Source organism: Hoplias malabaricus, chromosome Y, assembly GCF_029633855.1.
Source record: "Hoplias malabaricus isolate fHopMal1 chromosome Y, fHopMal1.hap1, whole genome shotgun sequence".
Classification (NCBI taxonomy): Eukaryota; Metazoa; Chordata; class Actinopteri; order Characiformes; family Erythrinidae; genus Hoplias; species Hoplias malabaricus.
In genome coordinates this window covers 63,823,155-63,832,102 of record NC_089820.1, presented here as the reverse complement: position 1 = coordinate 63,832,102, position 8,948 = coordinate 63,823,155, and positions in this window count along the sequence as shown.

Sequence of the window (8,948 nt, the reverse complement as noted above, 5' to 3'; positions counted from 1 at the left end):
CAAGTCTGGGTCTCATCAACTCAGGGTGTGAGTTTGGAGAAGATTGGAGAAAATAAATATTTTCACTCAAAAAAAAACTTGAAGGGTGACACCTTTTATTTTTTTTGAGTGAAAATATGTATTCTCTCCAATCTTCTCTAAACTCACACACTGAGTAAGATAGACCCAGAATTAGAGAAGAGCGTTTGTAAAAACCTCCTACGTTGTTCTGAAGCTGAGATCTGACAATCCCACTTCCAATATATTCAAGTCAAAAATATATATGGATTTTGGACAGTGGACTTTTACAACTCCAAAGACAGATATGAGATCAGGGAGCCATGGGATACATGGCTAAATGTTTTTTTTAGGCATTAAAATGATGTCTTCCTAAAAAGTACTCTGATGATAATATGTAGTGATTGGACACCATCCCACTTATTTGACACAACATATATGTCACGCTCTCGTCCCGTCTGGTCTGTTTTCTCAGCATATGGCTTTGTTTTGTTGTTGTTTTAGTCCCGCCTTTGTTCCGCCTCCTTGTTCGTCACCCTGGTTATTTGTCTCAGGTGGGTCTCGTCTGTGTTTTGTATTTAAGTCCCCTTCCCTCACTTCCTGTTGTCTTTCATTTGTTCTTTGTATTGTTTGCTATGTTCAAGTTGTACGGTTTCTATCCATGTTGTTCTCGTGTTTGTTTCCAGTTGCTCGGTTTGTTAGAATCCCTAGTTATGTTGTTCCTGGTTCGCGTTCCTAGCCTTGTTCTTTCTTCGATTGCCTGTTTGTGTTAGTTTTGTATATTTCGTGTAAAATAAAGTCTGTGTTATTAGCGTGTGCATCCGCATCTTTCAGTCCGCACCCCACGTCCCTAACAATATATGGTAATTGGACAAGCTTCCCACTTCCAATATATTTGATACATTCAGGATATATGGTAATAGGACAAGCATCCCACTTGCAATATATTTGACACAGTATATATGGTAATTGGACAAGCATCCCATTTCCAATATATTTGACACCATCAGGTTATATGGTAATTGGACAAGCATCCCACTTCCAATATATTTGACACCATCAAGATATATTGTAATTGGACCAGCATCCCACCTACAATATATTTGACATCATCAGGATATATTGCAATTGGACCAGCATCCCAATTCCAATATATTTGACATCATCAGGATATATTGCAATTGGACTGGCATCCCATTTTCAATATATCTGACACCATCAGGATATACGGTAATTGGACAAGCATGCCACTTACAATATATTTGACACCATCAGAATATATTGCAATTGGACCAGCATCCCATTTCCAATATATTTGACACATTCAGGATATAAGGTAATTGGACAAGCATCCCACTTACAATATATTTGACACCATCAGGATATATTGCAATTGGACCAGCATCCCATTTTCAATATATCTGACACCATCAGGATATATGGTAATTGGACAAGCATCCCACTTACAATATATATGTAACCTTGGGATATATGCCATCCCAATCCCAATATATTTGCCTATAATGGAATATATTGGAATCAGGACGTTCCGGGAACAACCTGGTGGATTGATGCAAAATTGCGGGTTAAAGACCCAAACTTTGAGGATTTTTAGCTCCCACCGCTTGCGCCCAGGACCTGACCCCGGGCTCGGCAAAAATCGTCTAGGGGGCGCTGCGTGCTAGGCTGATAAGGTCTGCCAAGTGACATATAATATATGTGGATTGGTATGGTGTGGTACTACGAAGAGGTAAACAACTGCTATTTTCTGAACTAAATCACCTTTCGGCCTAAGACCCCACCACCACCTGTTAGGTCTAAATGGAATTGTGGACACATACTCCCCTTTGTGGCTATATGGTAGTATGGTGTATTTATGGAATATAGTATCAGTGTATTTTTTTTTATTTTAAGTTAATGCAACATATGATTGGTCATTTCAAATGGTACTCAGGCAGCTAATACTTAACCTTTTCCATGTTACATGTTTCAGATTATTCCAATTTCGTCCAACATTACTGATTATACACAGAGTCTTGTACAAAAAAGAAGGCAGAGATTTGAAAACGTTGAACATACACATGTATCATTGTCACAAGCATTTAAAAACATTTTGAAATTGTGGTGGAGAAAATAAGTGCAAGTATTAAGAATTGAAATTTAACAGAGCTTTTGGAATCAGAAAGTAGTTTATTTAACCTTAAGTTGGTCAACATACAATAGCAGAGAGTACTATGTGAATGTGGACAAAGGAGATGTTTTCACAGAGATATTTATATAGGTAGTTTATACGTCATAACCATAAGATAATCACTCAATGTTTCCGCAAGCTTAGTTTCCTTAGAGACATCTCAGTTTGATATACAAGATGTGGTTTGTTCTGATAAAGAGCTGACCTCGAGCTGACCTGACATACACTTAGTTTGTGAGTTCTGTTGACGATTGGAAATGAATATACAGACAAACAAGCAGACAAGTTCTTTCAACAGAGACATATAAAAATTACCATTACAGAAATATGAGTTTGGATATCCCTATCTTACTAAGAAAAGTCGACAAGAAATGTTGTAGAGTAAATCAAAAGCTGTTCAGCAACTTATAGCATGTTTTGGTTCCTTGTGTACAACCAGAGATACAACCCTTATTAAACCACAAAGTTGCTTCAGAATATAGTGCATCTTGTCTGCCCACTGCAATGGGCTCATCCGCGCTACATTTTACCAGCCGTAACTACGAAACCTCATGTATTTCTACACACTTATAGAGCAGGCCAAGCCATTTAAAATGAAAATAACCTGTTTTCAAATTAAATTATACTAGAACAAATATAAAAATGCAAAGTAATTTTCACTATTAGAATTAACTCACACTCATTTTCCTTCAGAAAAGGGTACTTAAATATCAGAGCTTTACACACTTGTGCACACTCATTTGTAGATGTATACCTTTGAAGCATAATTTAGAACAAATGAAAAAAAAAACAGAGGAATTCAAGTTTATAAAGTGTATTGGACTAAAAAAAATTAAACTCGAAGCCTAATTAGTGTATACTAAAATACCTACATGCAACATTGAGCCATGCTTTGGTACTGCGATCTTATAATGTTTTTTGAGTTGTGGCTTTTCTGCTACAGACGGCTCCTGCATTCGAACTCCCTCTTAAAGCCGACAAATAGAAGGTGAGATTTTCACAAATTTGAGCGCTGGTTGGGTGTTTGGGCTGTCTGATGCAGAAAGAGTTGCACAGAGATAGACTCATTAGTGTATGTAGTGTTGTGTTGGATAAAGTTTCTCCGTTCTAAATTTTTAACTATAGTCATATTAATATAGAAATGAAGTAAATAAAAGGGAATAATGAAGAAAACCGTAAAAAGGAATAGAAGAAAAGGAAAGGAAAAGTTGAAGTATAAGTGTAGAATAGCTTAATTAGTAACGATAGGGTGAGCTAATGATGACATGCACATTTGGGTAAACAGGGCCCTGTTTTTGCTTGAAACTGTAAGACATGAATCACAGTCATTGCGTGAAAGTAAGCTTTGAGTTATTGTGGAATTAGATTATATTGAAATAGTGAGAAGCCCTGGGCCCAGTGGCATTTGGTTAAAATGTATTTAAGGTTAAAAGGTAAAGGAATATAAGGAATATAAGAGGAATAATATAAGAGGATAAGAAGGTAAAAAGATAAGATAAAAAGGAAAAGAGAGAATAGAGTTAAATAAAAAGAGGACGCCCTGATTCGGATAAGCCCTCGTGGAGGCGGGGATAGCCCGGCCGTAAATTCTGAAAAATTCACTACGTGATTTTTTGGGTCAGTTTGATGAGAAACTGGAGGTGTGATGCAGAGATTTAATTAGGGGAGCCCACTCGAAACACTGATGAACACTGTATTGATGCTGCCTCTTTTTGAATTATTACACCTCATAAGGTAGCATAAATTAAAAATAAAGGAATAAGGAAATAAGGAAATAAAGGAAAGGGCGTCAATAAAAAAAGCATGCTTTTAATGTGTGAATGAGTCGACTATGAGAATTGTGTTGAAAGGGATGGGTGTGTGTAAGCGCTGTTTGGGGGATGTTGGATGCTGTGTATGTGTGTGTGTCAGTGTGAGTGTGTCTCTCACCCCCTCCCTTTTCCCATCCTAAATCTGTGCCTTAGTCTGTAACTATGTGTGTGTGTGTGTCAGCTGAAATATTTTTTGGGGAGAATAAGGAGAAAGTGGGGGAATGATCAACCATTCATGAGTGTGTGTGTGCGCTGTAAAGAGCCATACATTTTCTGTGGGTGTGTTTGGAGAAAGGGGGGAAAGGACACCTCTGCCCAGAGAGTGTCAGAGAGAAAAAGGGGGCTTGAGAAAAAGGTCATTTAGGCTTTAAGCCAATGAAGAGATTTGTTGGAGGTGTTTACAATATTGAATAAAGGGTAAAAATGTTATGAATGAACTAAATGTTGGTAAATAAAATACAAATAAGCATATTGAATGTTTATTTACTACAAAGTAAGCGGAATGTATTAAATTTCTATTTGTCTGTTTCTCTTATCCTGTGGGGTGTGTGAGAGTCTGTTTCTCACATCCTGTGAGGAGACGAGGAGCTGGCTGGAAAAAGGGGGGACGAAGTTACCCAGAGCAGAGCGGACTGCACAAAGGCCAGTCATTTCATCCACAAACTTCTTTCACAAACACCTGCATTGATACATTTAGATTAAATCATTAATAGGTCTCATTATTAAAAAGTAATAATTGGAAATTCGTTGATGTGTTTATCTATTTGCATTTAGTCCATTATTTGTGAATTTGATTATAAAGAATTAACAAGAAAAAATGATTATTTGGAAAGGGGTTTCTGATTTAAGCTTTGCTATAAGTGTAATGGGGTTGCAAATATTTAGTGGTAATCATATTTACAAGTGCTTGGTGAGCCTTAGGTTTATTAAACATTCAATAACTACCTTGTAATTAAAGAATATACAAACTTATATAAGTTTATGGTGCACTTAGTAGTTATATCACTTAGGGATTTAGTGGTGTGAATTGTATTGCATATTAAGGTTTGATTTCTCTGAAGTTGGCAAATTCAATTGGGGATTAATTTTTATTGATTGTGGTAATATAGTGGCCTATAAACAGAGGAAAAAGGAGAGAAATAATTAATAAGTGTAAGTTGGGAACATATTTAGTCATTATTATGTCAAAAATGGGCACTAATGTTTCAAAAGGGGTTTCTCCTGTTGATATAGTTAAGAAAAATAAATAATACATTTAATAAAGATTTTAATAAAAGGCATTGCAAGAATATGCGAAAAATTTTATAAGCGATGGCCTGACATAGACCAACCATGGCCGGTAGAGGGGACACTTAACCCAGATGTAATTAAAACAATAGAGGTACTTGTATCAACATACAAAGCAGGACAGAAGAAAGGGCATCAAGGAGAAAAGTGAAAGGAAAAAAGAGAAATAGAGCTTGGCATTCTCCAGTTATTTGAACAAGAGAGTCAGAAACTGATAAAGGCGGCGAAGGAAAAGAGGGGGAAAGGTGTAGAAGCAATGAATCAGCGTACAAAAACAATTGAAAAACAGATTGCAGAGGTTAATGTGTCTTTTTCACATGTGGACTCAGTTAAGGCACCACCACCTTATGAGAAGGAAGTGAAAACTGAGAAAGTCTATCCTCAGCTTCCAGTGATCAGTCAAGGCGGAAGTTATCACATTGAAGACGAAGATGAATGCATCATTGAAACAGGACAAGCAGAGACAACGATAAAACTGTGTCCGAGTTCCAAAAGCAAGAAGAAAACTCGACGTCTGCAGACTAGAGGTGAACTGAGAATGAGAAGGAGGACCATTGAAGATGAGGATCTGAGTGACCAGGAGGAGGCCATGGGTGGATATGACCCAGCCATCAGACGAATGCTGGCTAAAGCAGAAAAAAGAGGAGATGTGAGTAGAAGGAAAGAGGACTCAAGAGATGGAAGTTCTGATGAAACAGAGAATGAAGAAAGTGATGATGGATGGAAGAGTAAGGGATCTTTCTTTGAAAGAGGATTCTTTCCTGCAACATCCAGCACAAAAGGAGAAGAAGACAGACGGAGAGCTTTAAGAGAAGTAGAAAAAAGTATAGACCAATGTTTATTGAGCTTAGATAATGCTTCTAGTTCACTGGAGACACAACTGAAAGAATTGCAGACATATGAGGAGGACCTGAAAAATGAAGACACTAAAAAATCTGAAAGACAATACACATTGTGTCCAAAGAAAGGGAAAACACTTGAAAAGATGTGTCCATTGATAGTCCGTGAACGGAATTTGGAATACAAGCCTTGGCAAAATACAGATATGTCAGATATCATGGAAAAGTTGCCTACTTTGCAAGAAGGAGCACATCCTTGGATTTCAAAATTGGAAGAGCTTCTGGTGGTAACGCAGCCTGCAATAGGTGACATAAAGAGACTTTTAGCAAATCTCCTGGGAGTTCCAGCCATGGAAGAAATTCTACAGAAAGCGGGCCTAAATCGATATGTAAGAACTGCTGTTAATGATCCAGAGCTGTTTGCTGCAATCAGAGGTCGAATGTGGAGAGCATTGAAAGATTCATTTCCAACCAATGTGCATCCTGACAATATCCTGATTGAGCCTTTGGGAGAAGAAAACCCGAGAGCCTATGTGTCAAGAGTCCATCAGGTATGGAGAAATGTCACAGGAAATGATCCAGATTTAAATCAGATGGAGCAGTCAATTTTGCGAGCCAAATTACAGAAGGGACTACCCTTACCAGTGAGAAGTAAACTGGCAGAAGTAGTGGGTCTTGGAAGCATGGCAAAGAGTGTCTATACAGATCATATAGCCCATCAAGTGGAGCTATATAGAAAAAAGGAAAATGATCAGAAAATACAGGATGAAGAGACCCTCAGAAAGCCGAACCAAATACAACTGGTGGACAACAAGAAAAAAAAGAAAAAAGTCAACATCAACATCAGATCAGTCAACATCAGTCAACATCAGATGTACCAGTGACTCCCTGGCCACAGCCAGGAAACTTCAGGGGATACTTTAGAGGAGGATTCAGAGGAGGATACAGAGGACAACCAAGGTCAATCAAGGGACCTGTGAACCCTTATAGGGGCCCGAAACCAGGATTCTAGGGATGCCCGGAGAACTCATGTGGGAGGTGTCAGCTGGTAGCAATAGGGCCGGAGAGAGATCCAACAATAGAGGTGAAAATAAATAATCGACCATTGACAAAGATGGCAGATAGTGGAGCTGCTTTCACCTGTATTCGGCCTGAAGATGCTATACACCTCCCCAGGTCTGGTCAGATGATTCAGACAATCGGGTTTGAGGGAGTAAAACAGCTGATTCCTCTCACAGAACCAATTGAGATTTGCTATAAACATCTGAAGACTACAATACTCATACTGGTATCAGAAAATACACCTATTGCACTTTTGGGAAGAGATGCTTTGTGCAGACTGAACTGTACAATAAAATGCACACCAGACGGCTGCCTGGTGGAAGTGCCGAGTGAAATGATTGATCAATTGATGATGAAAACAGAGACTGAAGCTTATGCAGTATTTTGTATTGGAAATCTTAGGGAAGAATTCTTGGAACCAGCCAAGATGTGGGAGAAGTTTATTGTAGCAAACATGCCTGATGCAAAGACTCCAGAGTATCCATTTCATTGTACACTGAAATATTTTAAGGATGCTGAACAATCAGATGCAGAACAATGGCTGAGTCATCAACCAAAGCAAGTTTAATTACGTTCATGTTGCATAATTTTGGGACCACAAGGAGCTGCTATGAAGATAGACAAAAATGATTACTTGCATAAAGAGTTTGAGATGGGAAAAAGTGTACCACATGTGACTTTGATGGTGTCTGAAGATTGTGAGCAGAAACAAATAGTGATGAATATTTATTCATCACTAGTGAACAATGATGGCAGAAGCAGAAGAAGTTGTCTTTAAACTGCTAAAAGAGAATCTTTCCATCTGGAGGAGTGAAGATCAGCGATTTATTAAGATTATGATTACTGCTCAAGGACAAGGACAGCCACAAGTCGTCAGGATGACACATGAATCACTTTACAATGAGAAGATGGATTCAAACTCTTTGAAAGAGGAAATGCTGCAATATGTTCCAAAATGTTTATGGTCACAACATAGCACTGACATTGGATTTGTGAAGTCAGCTCAACCAGTGAAAGTTGAACTCCGACCAGGAACAAGACCTCCATGGAAGCCTCAGTATCCTTGAATGAAGAAGCAATTAAAGGGATCGAACCACAAATCGAAGGTCTTGTGAAAGCAGATGTTCTGAAGATAACACAGAATCCGCAGAGTAATACACATTTGTTGCCTGTGAAGAAGCCAGATAACTCTTATCGTTTAGTACATGATTTGAGAGCAGTAAATGAAGTAGTAGCAGACTTTCCAGCAGAAGTGCCAGATCCACATGTTTTGCTAGCCCAAATTCCTCCGGATGCAAAGTATTTCACAGTATTAGATTTATGTGGTGCATTTTTTAGTGTTACACTAAGTATAGAATGTCAGGGTTTATTTGGGTTCACGTACAAGGGACAATTCTATGAGTATAAGAGATTACCACAGGGATATAAACATAGTCCTCACATTTTCAATAAAGTATTGAAAGATGATTTAGTTGGGGTAGATCAGAAGTTAAAAAGTACTGTCATTCAATACATGGATGATATTCTTTTTTGTGCACCAGATGAGGAAACATGTCATAAGGATTCAATTACTTTGTTACAGATGCTGGCAGAGAAAGGGCATAAAGTCTCTCAGAAAAAATTGCAGTATTGTCAGGAAAGGGTAGTTTATTTAGGCCAGACCATAACACAGGGACACAGATGTATTTCTGATAAGCAGTTAGAAGATATTTGCAAAGCTCCCAAACCCAGAACAGTTAGAGAAATTATGACATTTTTGGG